At 39.2% G+C, this 14,777-nt stretch overlaps 1 protein-coding gene across 2 annotated transcripts in view; it reads right to left on the minus strand.

Moving 5' to 3' along the window:
• Window positions 1-14,777, minus strand: part of EDIL3 (EGF like repeats and discoidin domains 3) — a 537,490-nt gene that overhangs the window by 126,824 nt on the left and 395,889 nt on the right. The gene's annotated exons all lie outside the window — the stretch shown is intronic.

The raw sequence follows: 14,777 nt of genomic DNA on the forward strand, positions 1-14,777 counted from the left end.
CATTGGTTGGCTATGAAATGAAGGTGTGACTTAGTAAACTGAAAAGGGGAATATCATTTTGTCAAATAACCTCAGTGATATTACAATAAAAATCGAAGGTCAACATAATTGTAAATGTGTCTCAAATGAAGATTTCCCTGAGATCTTTGAGTGCTAGAATCAAAAATAAGTAAAGGCAAAAATATTGACAAAATTCCCATTCAAAGAGAAATATCTTCAGTTTCTGGATCTTTACAAGGTTGTCTCCACTATAGGTTTTAGAGAGTTTTTCATCAAATACTTGCTCTTCTCATTTCATCATATGGAGACTTTCTAACTGGTATTTTCTCTTCATATTTTCTCCCCATTTCAATCACCCAACAAGTGTTTCCTACAGGAATAACAGCCATCTAACAAGAATTTTAATATTCTTCTCATATTTAAATAGGAGAAGTTCCTTTTGTCACTTAATATATAATAATAAAATGCTCAATCAGAAGAAAATACATTTTCAAGTATGAAAAATATTAATTGTTTCATTCACTTTAAAATGCCTTTATGCTGTATGTAAAATTTATACTTAGTAGAAAGGTATTGTTTCAATGTTCTTAAAAAATTGTTATACAGTTCCCCTCTCCACTAACTACAAATCCAGAGAAAACCAGAATATCTTCAGATTCATGTAAGTGATTAGAAGTTTTCACTTTCTAATAAAGCTCTGAGAGTTAACATTTGAAATGGTACATGATGAACATGACAAAACCAGCCTTTGTAATCAGCTATCTATCATCTATCTATCTATCTATCTATCTATCTATCTATCTATCTATCTATCATCTATCTATCATCTATCTATCTATCTATCTATCTATCTATCTATCTATCTATCATCTATCTTCTATATATCTACCTACCTACCTAGCTATATATCTATCTTTTTAACTATCTTCATGTCAAATATTCAAAAAGTTAAAAATGAGAACTAAGAAAGTTATCCTTAAAGTTTTCCCATCCCCTACGAATACAGTGACTGATGAAAAGGCCTACAATGTTTTATTTCCCTGGATTTATAGATTTTAAATGTGTTAACGTGTTATGGGAAATCCTAAATCCTGCATGTAAGCAGCGCCCTTTTTTCTCTGGCTTTTTAAAGTGTGCCAACATAGCAAGGTCTACATTCCTCTCCATTCTGAGCTTCCTAGTCTCACCTTCCTTCTTTGAATGGTGTGAGCTTCCTCCCTGGCTGGTGCTCACAGAGCAATTCTCAGTTTTACTTAAGAAAACCTGAAATTTTGATGAGTTAAAACCTGAGGTTGGGTCGTCCCCATCTCTGACAGGTGAGCATGCCCCTTTTTCCCTCTTGCAGTGCAAATCTTGTAAACAACACTTTTGCTTTTGAGTTTTGTGTCTATGGTTAGTGAATTGAGTCTGAGATCCAATATTGCTTTTCTCACTTCAATATATAGACATCAAAATTACTCACATAAATACATTTTATGACCCATTCTTGTTTGAAGGCTCAAAAAAGACAATGTCTCCCATAGAGAAAACTTTTACTTATAACTTTTTTTTTTTGACAGAAACAGAGAGAGATTCAGAGAGAGGGACAGATAGACAGGAAGGGAGAGAGATGAGAAGCATCAATTCTTCGTTGTGGCACCTTACTTGTTTATTGATTGGTTTGCAGATGTGTTTTGACGGGGAGCTACAGCAGAGTGAGTAACTTCTTGCTCAAGCCAGAGACCTTAGGCTGAAGCCAGCAACCTTGGGCTTCAAGCCAGGGACATTTGGGCTCAAAGCCAGCGACCATGGGTTATGTCTATGACCCCATGCTCAAGCCAGATGAGCCCATGCTCAAGTTGGCGACCTCAGAGTTTTGAATCTGGGTCCTCTGAGTCCATTCCAACTCTCTATCCACTGTGCTGCCACCTGGTCAGGCTTACTTATTACTTTTAAAATTGATCTTTGTTAGTTTATTTAAAGATTGATTTTTAGAATTTTAACTGTGGGACTTGGAATAGATAACCGCTGAAAGATGCTTTATTTTATTATGTTAATAAATAACCACATGGTTACGAAAGAATAACATTATTCTAGTATCTTGTGTGACATTCTTTTTCCTTTTCTTTTTTAATCTGAGACTTTTCGTGATCTGAACCTTTCTAAAATATACAACGTAAAGAATAAAGAGTTTGAATTATGTTTCTTCCTAATTTGGAAGTCAAATTCAATACCTGATAGTGCTGAACAATCCTTTTTCATTTTTTTTTTTTTTTTGTATTTTTCTGAAGCTGGAAACGGGGAGAGACAGTCAGACAGACTCCCGCATGCGCCCGACCGGGATCCACCCGACACGCCCACCAGGGGCGAAGCTCTACCCACCAGGGGGCGATGCTCTGCCCCTCTGGGGCGTCGCTCTGCCGCGACCAGAGCCACTCTAGCGCCTGGGGCAGAGGCCAAGGAGCCATTCCCAGCGCCCGGGCCATCTTTGCTCCAATGGAGCCTTGGCTGCGGGAGGGGAAGAGAGAGACAGAGAGGAAGGAGGGGGGGGGGAGAAGCAAATGGGCGCTTCTCCTATGTGCCCTGGCCGAGAATCTAACCCGGGTCCCCCCCACGCCAGGCCGATGCTCTACCGCTGAGCCAACTGGCCAGGGCTCCTTTTTCAATTTTTTTTATGTCATTTCAATTATCTTGTTTACATATGTTATGGATAGCCAAATTTCTAGAGTTTAGCTGATGAGCTATAGACTAATTTTCTAAAGCTTAAATTATAGAATCATAAGAATCAAAAATGAGAATTTTTAAGTGATTTATAAAATAGTGGTCCTGAGATTATTAAGAGTTACTAGCTTTTGAGTTTTCATGTTTCTAGTACTATTAAGCTTGAATGATAGGAATACAATATAAAATGGCTAAGATTTCACCATCATAGTCATACTCAAATTTAATACCGGAAATCTATATTGCTATAAGAAACAATTTAGTCAGGGAAGAAGGTTATAGAGTGATTTGAGAAACATCTCCACCACAAAACCTGCTACAAGTAAGTCCTTTTTATTCCATTTTGACATTATTTTTTAATCTCTTGTAAAATAGCATTGGTTAAAAAGTGGTTGGCCTTTTATTTTGTCTATTCTGCTTGTACTAACCACCCCAGACACTATGTTAAAGTCCTACTATATTGAAGTTGCATCAGTATAACAGAAATGAAAATTAATTAGTAAACCCCACTATGTAAAAATGTTTTGTATTTAAAATAAGGAATTTTCAAATCAGTAAAGAAAAGATAGAATATTCAATAACTTGATTAGGACAATTTAGTAGACATATTAAATAAATAAATTTAGCTCAATCTCTGTCATTTTATTCCAGAGTAAATTCTAGGTAAATTAAATATTTAAATAAAAAAATGAAACCACAAAAAGACTAGAAGAAAATATAGAAATAAATATAATATCAGAGTAGAAATGATTTTGTAATTGTGGCACTAATTTAAAAAATTTTATTTTATTAAACTAAAAATTTCTTTGAGATAAAGGGTAAAATAAAGTCAACATACAAATGACAAAGTGGGGTTAATTTTTTTTTTTTAAGTTAAGCAATTTTATTCTAGAAATGTAGCTTACAAGTATAATCACACATAGGCAAATTGATATAGATAAAAAAGTTGCTTCACGTAATGTTATTGTATAATAAAACACAATTTCAAATAGCTTAAAATGTCTATCAATAAAGGTCTAAGTCATTTCATTATGGAAAAGTCCAGAAAATAAAATACTATTCTGTTGTTAAACAAATGAACAAAAATGAGGAGGGAAAAAGGAGAAGAAGAGGGAGAAACACCCTGGCTGGGTGACTCGATGGCAGAAACATTGTCCTGGGGTGTTGGAGGTGGCAGGTTCGAGACCCCTGGTCAGGACATACAACCGATAACACACAACTCAGTGGGATGGCAAGTCATGTTTTTCTCTTTCTCTCTCTCTCTCTCAAATCAAGGGAAAAATTTTAAAAAATGTATACATATATTTATTGTAGATGTTTTTATGTTAGCAAAGAAGAGAAACTTAGGTAAATATCCACAGAGAAATAGAGAGTTTAAAATATAAAATGTGCATGTGTGTGTCCTCTTGCATACATGTAAATAGGCATATTTTCTAAGAGAAGTGATTGACTAGATTTATACATTGCTATCTAAAAACATCAGAATGTGAGAAAGCAAACAGAATTAAATATACACAATGCCACTTATGTAAATTTAAAAACACATATGTATAACATAACATCAGGCACTTTTTGTTAATTCATTTGAATATATCAACACGGAGAAGGTAAAATGAAGGTTGCACATCAACTCTAGTAGTTTGGGTGTCTTTATGTGTAAAGACAAATGGGAAGGAAGGTAAGGAATGAATAATAATGCCATGAAATAAGAAGGTTCATCCTCAAATCAGTGCTGGCAGATGATGTCCTAAGTGGAAGAAGGGTTCGTTGGTTCCTCCCAATTACTCCTCTCTTTTCCAGGACAGGAAAATGATGTAAGTGCGGCCATCTGATACAGTAGTTCTGTTACATACAAAAGCATTTCCTGAGATTTATTCCCTAGTGTAAAATACAGTGCATAAGCACTTTAAGCATACTTATTTAATAACATACTTAAAATTATTTATGGTTGTAATTTAGGTAAAAGATAATATTAAGCAAGTAATTAGCTTTAAGAGTGGCTCTACAAATAGCTAATTGTTTTTCTCTACCTCTAGCTTGTTACCAAAACTTGTGAAACGTTCACAAAGGGCATCCAAGGTGGGTCTGAACGGTAGCTGGTCTCACTCTACATATACCCTCCAAACATAATGGGCAAAAAAACATTGTTTGCAAAGCTGAGCTATTTTTTTATTATATTTATTGGAAAACAATCATTCAGTTTTTTAAATTTTGTAATACATGGGATGTTGAAGGGGAAGAATTAGTTTGTTAAGGAAATGTAGGAAGCTTTTACCAGTTCAAGATTTTGAAAATAAAAATTGGAACATATTAAAATTTTTAAGGGTTTATTTGTACAAAAATCTATATAAAAGAGCCAGTCCAAATCAAAAGTGATTAGGAAGACTCCAACAACAGGAACTAGGGGAGAAACTTTTATATAGAAGAGATGGAAGCAAAGAAAATAAATTATTTGATTGGCTATGGCTTAAGTGGCTGCATTATTTTGAAACACCTAGTTGGCTGTTTGTGATTGTCCTTAGGTTTTGACTTTTTAATCTTGAGACATTATAGGCTTAGCTTTTGGTTTGCTGAAGTAGCTTGCTAAGGTATTAAAGCCAACTCAGTCTAATGGTCTCCTTGTTTCATTAATTTAACAAGATCAGTTAGTAAGAAAAATACGTACCTGATTATAATTTAGTCTTAGAAAAATCATGTTAAACTCTAACAAAGTGGTTATTTCTTTAATGATTATTGAAGCAAAAATACAAGCAGTAGTTTGTGAATTGCTATTTAAAAATAAAGATTTGAAGATAGCATATTACATTACAGTACCATATAAAAATACAGTACTTAATAATCTATAGCAATAATCATGCATACCAATGTTTTCACTATTTGCACAAGACACAGGAAATTTATTTAAATTGAATATTAAAATTAGTGAATAGAGGATTTTGATGTATTAATTTTTCTCTTTTAATAAGGATTATGGATTACTATATAAATAATAAAGTACTAGTTAAAAGATTAAATAACAAAAGGAAAAACCTGATAGGCATATGCCATGGAAATACAGATATATATATTCCATCACCAGAATTGCTAAAAATATACCTTATGTAATGCTGGTGGCCGAGGCCAGGCAGGTTCACTTTGAATTCGGGCAGATGGTAGAAAAATTGCAGAGTCAGAAAGCGTTGGGCCATTCCGAGTAATAAAGTCTCACATGGTGGACAAGCACACAGGCAGGGGAAACCCTCTCTCAAGCAAAAAAATCACAAAATGGCCCCTCACAGTGGTGGGCAGGCAATCTGCCACCTGCAATCCCCCTGAGCACAGCACCCATAGCCCTTACATAGGCCACACACACATGGTGCTGCCACACTTTGATAAATTTGCTGTTACTGTATATTAGATAAGCACGTATTCATGCATAAGTTAAAAGAAAAACACATTTCTTAAATAAAGAATGATCAAGCTACAACCACCTTTTAATTTCAGGAAATGAGTATTTCATTTGAACATCAGAACTGTCCTTCTAATGAATTAAAAGCAAAAGCAATAATTTTCATGAGATTATTTGTGGGGCAGCTGTGTTAGGCTTGCTCGCGGGTTTACCGGCTGCAAGCACTTTGCTTGATTAGTGTGTGTGAGCACGTGGTGGAGGCACATGAGCATGGCCTATATGGGTGCCTCCCCTGGGTGGTGATTCTTCCAGGTTGCTCTCCTGCCACCGTGAGATGAAGTTTTCCTTGCTCCCTTGCCCTTACAGAGAATAGCAGATTTTCCTTTGTTTATTAGCTCTTTCTCTTTTGTTGTTTATTTGCTTGCCTGTCTTTGCTAGTTTCAAATAAACAGGGATGGCCCAATGCTTTCTGGTTCTGCAGTTAGTTCCTCTACCGTCTGCCTGAATTCAGTGGGAACCTGCCTGGCCTCAACCACCAGCATTACATCTGGCATAGTGGGCAGGATTCGGAGCAGACTTTATCAGCCGCCTACATCTTTGAAGGGTGGTGTAGAGAAGTGGTCACTGTTCTCCAGCATATATGATTCCCCATATGGTTCTAGCAGGGGCCAGCCCCATGGCTGTACTTATGGGGGCTGTAGGCTGGGTGTTTTTTATAGCCCTGTGAGGGAAAACTGAGAGCTCTCTGTGGGAAGCGGCGAGAGGTCAAGAGCTCCAGGGTGAACTGTGGACCTAGCTGCAACAATGGCAGGGAATGAGCTGGAGAAAGAGGTGCAGAGAGTCAAGACCAATTTGCCTTCACTTGGGAAGGGTGGACCTTTACAGTATTACCACAGGGCTATTTGCATAGCCCCACCTTGTTCCATGGGCTGGTGGTTGCTGACCTGGCTAAATGGAAATAGCTAGAGGCGGTTCATATGTATCATTATGTTGATTACATTATGTTAATTAGTGACACTCTTCCAGAACTGAAACAAGCAGTCCCTACCCTGCTATCCTATATGAAAGCATGTGGCTGGGTGGTCAAAGAGGGCAAATGACAAGAACCTGGGTTATCTGTTAAGTTCTTGGACATTGTCTGGTCTGGTAAGACAAAGGTTATCCCTGACGCAGTTATAGATAAGATCCAAGCACACCCTGTGCCCACTACGGTAAAACAGTTACAGGTATTTGTAGGTTTGTTGGGGTATTGGTGAGCATTCATACCCTATTTAGATCAGTTACTGAATCCCTTTTATCACCTTATTTGGAAGGGGGTTCGCTGGGACTGGACTGAGCAGGCACAAGGTGCATTTGTAACCGCTAAGAGAGCTATCAAGGTGAAACAGGCCTTGAATGTGTTTGATCCTGCCAGGCCCTGTGAGCTGGATGTTCATGTAACCTCTGAGGGGTTTGGATGGGGCTTGTGGCAATGGACGGAGCACCTACAGCAATCTATTGGGTTTCGGTACCAATTGTGGAAAGGCGCTGAAGTCCGTTACTCATTAGTAGAGAAGCAGCTGGCAGCTGTGTATGCTGCCCTCTTGGCCACTGAGATTATTATGACTACAAGTTCAGTTATAGTCAAGACAACCTACCCTATTGCAAGATGGGTGAGAGATTGGGCGACCAAACCACGTAGTGGTATGGCCCAAATGTCCACCCTGGCCAACTGGGGTGCCTACCTGAAACAGTGCTGTGCTCTTAGCACCAGCCCATTGAGGGCAGAACTGCAGGAAGTCTTGGGTCCAGTCACTTATGCGACCTTCAAGTCAGGTGCAGCTGGGGCTCAGGATGCAGAACCTGAAGTCAGTCCCTACCAGGAGGGGTGAATGCCCATCCCCGAGGATGCCTTGTATACTGATGGTTCCAGCAGGGGACAACCTGCCAAGTGGACGGCCATAGCCTTCCATCTGGCCACTGAGACTACTTGGATGGACACAGGTACAGGCCAAAGCAGCCAATGGGAGGAATTAAGAAGTGTATAGTTAGTTGCCCATAATGAATCTTCACCTCTGGTGATCTGTACTGACAGCTGGGCTGTCTATCGTGGACTGACCCTTTGGATTGCTACTTGGCATATTAACCAGTTGATGATAATGCACCATCCACTATGGGGTCAGGCCATGTGGAAGAACTTATAGGAAATAGGATACCAGAAGCAGGTGACAATATACCATGTCACAGGGCATGCCCCTCTAGCCCATCCTGGGAATGATGAGGCAGACACTTTGGCAAGGTTGTGATGGTTGGAGACTGTGCCTGCAGGTGATGTGGCGCAGTGGCTCCACAGGTGTCTGCTTCATGGGGGACAAAAAACTATGTGGGCTACGGTTAAGGCATGGACACATGCCTGTGTCCTATGCAGAGGTACTTGCAGCCTGCGAACAATGTGCAGTGTGTTCTAAGGAGCACCCGCGGAGACAACTGGCATCACCTGGACAGATCCAAAGAGGTCGTGTTCCACTGACACAGGGGCAGACAGACGTCACTGGAGCCTTACCAAAGTCAGACAGGTACCAGTATGCAGTCACATGTGTAGATACTAACACTGGTCTGCTTACTGCTTACGCTGCCTGTAACCCTGACCAGAGGACAGTCATACAGGCTCTGGACCGTCTGAGTGCTGTGTACAGGTGGCCGCTGGTCCTTGTACGTGACAATGGTACCCATTTCATGGGTTCTATGGTGAAGCAATGGGCTCAAGACCTAGGGGTGGACTGGAAGTACCATGTCCCTACCACCCACAGGCTGCTGGTGTCACTGAGTGGTATAATGGACTCTTAAAGCAAGGCCTATGACAAGAGGGGGCACTAGCTCCCTTACTGGATGGACATGCCACTTGTGGACAGTACTCCGGATTTTGAATGAGAGATCTCAACGGGGGGTTTGGGGTGGGGGCAGCTCTGGTGGAGGCCCTCCTGCACTGGCAGCTGCCCCCATCCAGTTGCAGATACGGGCCAAGGATGCTTTGCTCAAACTGGACTTTGGACGGCAGGGCAATGTGCTTTTGCCCCAATAGCCCTCCTTAAAGGCCAGTGGCTTCAGTGGACATGGCCCTGGATGGTACATGGCCCTGGATGGTACACCTAAAATGGGCAGCCTTGTTGGCACCATGGGGAAAGGGGCTAGAGGTGGACCTCCAGTTAACTCCTTGGGAAACCAGCCCCTGGCCGCCTAAGGTAGAAGTGTATTATTATCCCTTGAGTGCTCAGGGGGACAGCATTATGAAGGGCACCTTTGTAATTTCTTTATGGCCCATAATGAGTTGCCCATTTTGCTGCACACAGAACCAGCAGATCCTGGTGTGCAGGCCAGTAAGGTTTGGAATGCCAACCCAGGCGGCCTCTGGTACCTGCTACTATGCTGTCTGCAGTCAGAACTCTGGTCTGTATTCTGCCAGAAAGGAAAGATTTTCCTCTCTTGGTGCCACTGACCATTCTACATTTCGCCCATAGCTTGTGTTTGTAATTTTGTTACCATCATCTGCACTGTTTTGTTTTTGTAATGTACCTCACTCCTCCCACAGGGACCATCGCAGAAGAGACCTGTCACACAGATTGTGAGGCGAGCAACCCTAAAGGGATGGAATGTGGGGCAGCTGGTAGGCTTGCTCACGGGTTACCGGCTGCAAGCACTGCTTGATTGGTGCATGGATGTGTGGCTGTGCTATGTGTGTGTGGCCTGTGTAAGGCTACGGGCGCTTGCTCTCGAGAGAGGTTGGGGACTGTGGATGCGTGCATTGCCTGCCCACCACTGTGAGGGCCCATTTTGCTGTTTGCCTGAGAGGCAGTTTCCCCTGCCTGTGTCCTTGTCTGCCATTGTGAGACTTTATTAAATGGAGTGGCCCAACCCTTTCCGGCTCCACAGTTTCTCTACCATCTGCCCAAATCCAGTGTGAACTTGCCTGGCCTCGACCACTGGCATTACATCATATAATTAATATAAACTATTTTGTCAAATGCATCTTTTAACATTTTCTGTGGAAATCTGGATGGTGGGAAGGTGTCTCAGGAGGAATCTCTCTTAAGCAACCTCCATATCACCAGCAACCTAATCAATGAGCACGCTTTACTCCCACTGTTAAGCACCCTCACTGCTCCCTACACTCTGGTGCTTTGAGCTATTCTGTGAGGCCCACTCACTTATGTTTTGCCAAATGAACTGCACACTAACCGTGAGTCAGTTGTAGTTGCTCCCCAACATGTTTTATTCCCAGTTGTCTTGTCATTTTAATCATGGATTAAACACAATTTCTGAAAGATGACTAGGAAAAGAGATTGTTTTTTACCAACAAAAAAATTAAAAAAACTTTGAAAAACCTTGAACACAATCAATAATATTGGGGAAAATTATTACTATAGAATCTATGCTTGAATAACTTTACCAGCATGAATTAAGCAAAGAAATAAAAACTAAAGTATCAATAATGCTTCATGGGTGTGGTTCATCCAAGAAACATGAAACAATTTAAATGTTTTTTTTTTCTTTTAATCGGTTTTTCTCAACTAATTCTCAAACTACTGATAAGAGGGCTTCTAAACTATTTTCACTCTTTGGAATGCTGGTCTGCCTGTGACAGTTCAGTTAACTGTCTTCTTGGAAGAAAATATGGGAAAAGAACACGTGAAAGAACCTAAAAACTGTAATCATTGCATGACTTCTTGTACTTGGTAAAACTTCCAATCAAAGTGAAACACCTCATTCACAAAATAGCATGTAGCAGAAACAATGCACAATCTTGGGTTTAACCTGTTGGTTGTTCTGTCCTGGCCCGCCGTAACAGTTTCTTCTGAATGCCACCTGTTTCTGAAGGGCTTTCACTATTGTGTACTCATCAACCCTACAGGTTCTTGCAGCGATTTGAGTTTCTTCACATGTTTCAACATTCACAGTTTCACATTCAGGAATAAACTGAACTATGGGTAATTTGTTTAAAGACTTCAACCTGTATATTAAGTTAGATAGAAAAGTATATATTGGTAGTCTAAAACCCTCATAAATAAGATGTTATGGTCTGAGTAAAGATTAAAATTCATATGCTCAGAATTTTTTATTTTTCTTGTGTTTTCCTGATTACTTTATATGGCTAGAATCAGAATGAGAGGAGTCAATGTTTGTAAAAAGCCTGACAATCTGAACGCATTCAGTAAAAAGCTGGAAGGAAGAAGGAATAGAAGAGGGAGGGAAGAAAGGGGGAAAAGAGGGAGGAAGGGAGGGAGGAGGGAAGGGGGGAGGGAAGGAGAAAAATGAAGAAACCATGAACAGATAGAAGAGAAGAAACAAGAGAAATAGAGAAAATGGTGTCAGTACACAACTAGAGATGTTGACCCCAATTAAAATACACTAGATATAACAAAAATATAGCTTGACAAAGCTATATTTTTCAAAGAAGCCTGACATGTTACCTAAAAGAAAAAAAATCCTTGATGTACGAGCATAGAGGCAGTGGGTATGCTAGGAAGGGTGGAGGCTGTGTGGGCCAGGAATACAATTTTCTTGAATTTCTGTAGGTGGCCAATGTTGACAGAGATAGGTTTTATAAGGATATGAGTGGGCAATAGAAATGCACATAGCAAAAGAAGCATCACAAACCTGTTCTTTAAAAAATAGGAGGAAGGAAGGAAGGAAGGAAGGATGGAAGGAAGGAAGGAAGGAAGGAAGGGAGGGAGGGAGGGAGGGAGGGAGGGAGGGAGGGAGGGAGGGAAGGAGGGAGGGAGGGAAAGGAAGAAAGAAAGAAATGTAAGCTCTGTTGGGAAATTTTAAGTATTATCAAACAATTTTAAAGACAGATTTCAGGAGAGGTGCATTATTTCCAACAGCTGGCCCAGGAGCAAGTGGTGGTGGTGGGGGGGTTACTTCAGGATGCACCTGCAGGCTCTCTTCTGCTTCAATCATCTCACCGAGTGGACTCTAAAGTAAGTGTGGTTGAGGACAGTGCTGAATGCATCAGAGGAGTCAAGTCAGCATGTCTAATTAATGTAATTAAAATTCCCCGATGCCTGTATCTCTAGCCAGGACAGTGAAGGATTAGTTAAAAGAGGAGAATACATTATGCCCCTGTGTTCTCTAATTTTTTCTGTATTATTTGTAGCATGCAAATAACAGATCATTTCCAAGTGGTGCTATAAAAACACTCTATACGTTTCCATTTATGAGAATATTATTGGTAGTGGCAGCCAGCGACCTAAAATTTTAAATGCTGACATGGGATCAATTAAACATCAAGATATAAACAAATACCACATAAGAACTTGAAAGGTACTTCTGGGAAGCAGAATTCTGTGTATATGGACAATTCTTTGTTTATATGGACTGAAAAAAAAAAGAAGTCTGCAAAGCAAACATGCTTTAGCACTAAAGGTGGCAAATTTTCTAGGATATTATTTCCTAACATTATGCAACATGAATGAATTAAACAAAAAGACAAATGAGGAATAAATAGAAGGAGCTGAAACCTCTGGGACATATGCAATAGCTATTACTGAGTAATAACTTAGCTTGCTATATTTTTTGTGTTCTTCTGGTTTTATTTTAAAATCTCACATCTGTGATTCAAAAATAAAATAAAATAAATATATTTTAGAAATAAAATAGCCTTGTTAAATTGGAAGTTATCAGCATATGCTCTGATAAATAACAAACAAAGATATTTTATGGCTTTTTTTGAGAACTTCATGATTCACAAATTTTGCATAAGTAGACAAACAAAATAATACTTGGTTATTTCTCCTTATTATTAAATTGTTACTCTAGACCTAATAGTAGCTGCTAGGAATGTTATTAATTGAGTTAACCAGATTATCTCATTTCAGACTGAACTAAGTTTTCTAATATGACTCCAAAATGGGATACACAGTGGAGATAATTCTATAGTCTCTTAAAATTCTACCTGATATAAAAATTCATTGCAGTTCATAGTAAATTCTCCCTAGAAAAGCAAGAATATATTTTAATCTTTCTCTCTTCTTACACATTTCTCTTGTAAGGATTAATTTGTAATTTGTCTTGTATTTTTATGGAAATTATGGGTACTACACTTAAATAATAAACTATTTTTGAATAACATATGGAAGGTAAAATTCCCTAAGCTGTTTTAACATTTTGGATACCTTTACAAGCCAATAAGTCCTGAAAATTGAAGTCAGAGTTTTTCAAAACAAACACCTGGGACTAGGTTTGTTGGGAGTGGGACCCTGAGCAGGAATGAGCAGGCCAGAGCTTGCACAGGAAGTCCTGAACTGCAAGTCCGGGGTCTGCAGACAGTCCTCCTTTCTCGTGCTGCTCAGCCATGAGCACCACTAAGACTTCAAAGTGTCTGCCTCTACCCAGGCAGAGGAGAAATGACAACAGAAGTTCTGTTTTTGTCAGGGTGGGAGTAGATCACTGGACTTAAGAGCAAGATATTTGTTTTTCTGAAAACCCAGGCTGGTAACCTGGTTGTGCCACTGTCCTTCCTAACATGGCATTGGGCAAGTTCCTCAACCTTTGTAAACCAGAATCTCTTCTTTGTATTAACCTTAAGAAATAAATTGAACAATTTTAGTCTTCTGTATAGGCCAACAAGGGAATAGGGTGGGGAAACTTTAGTCATCTCTGCTCCATTAAAAGTAATAAGAAGAATACACAAAGAGCAAAACCAATCACAAAAAAATATTTTACTCCCTACATTGCCCTCTTGTAAAACATCTACTTCTAAATTAAGTAGAAAAATAATACTTTTACTAGTGTTCAAAGAAACAGTTTAATCATACTAAACAATTTTAAATAGCAAAATTACAATTATTTGAAATTTATAAGGAAGAAAATATATAATTTTGTTGACTAGATGTTGGCAATTAGGAAATTTTAAAATATAATTTACTGATGATATTATTGTAAAATTTATTGCTATTTCCCCTAACTAAACACTATAATACAATTTTATCTAACATTTTCTAAACTTTGAAAAATAAATTGTTTTTAAATGGAAGAATATTATTCCTTTATTTTTGTAATGTCATTACTGTGTTGTTAGGCAGGATAGGAGTTATCAGAACAAGAGAAGGGGAAAGTGAACAAGGAGGCTTTATCTCACTCACTGAATAAGGGAGTCAGCAGTCCTGAGACCAGACGAAACAAGATAACTGGGTGTCCCGAAGACTACAGGTAAAACTACAAAGAGAAACAAAGCCTAGAAGTTGAGTATATAAATAAGAAGACGCCATCAGGCATGGGCACTCAGACTTGGGGAGTTTCTGCTTTGTGCCTTGTGACAAATGTCTTGCTTTGCTTAATAAACTGATTGCTTTGTTTGAAAGCTGCACCCTGTCTCTTGTCTAAATTCTTTCCCATGAGTGTGACAAGAACGAAGGAGAGAGAAACCCCAGGGACTCGGATCTTCTCTTTGGTGTCATGACTGGGATTACAATGAGTTTATTGCTTTCTGGGGACTCTTCTGCTTCTGTTTATTGCTTTTCTGTGAACAACCAGAAAGGTGTAATTACAGTAATTTAATTGGACTTTGATCAGGGTTGTGTGCATTGACAGAAATAATAACAGTTTATAAGTGCTTGAGTTTGCCTGGGCTCTGAAGATTGAAGAGTCACTTTCTCTCTCTAGTTCAGACCCTGTGAAACATGACCTCCAAAAAGAGAAATTTAAGCCATAA

Source organism: Saccopteryx leptura, chromosome 4 (genome assembly GCF_036850995.1).
Source record: "Saccopteryx leptura isolate mSacLep1 chromosome 4, mSacLep1_pri_phased_curated, whole genome shotgun sequence".
In the NCBI taxonomy this organism is placed as follows: Eukaryota; Metazoa; Chordata; class Mammalia; order Chiroptera; family Emballonuridae; genus Saccopteryx; species Saccopteryx leptura.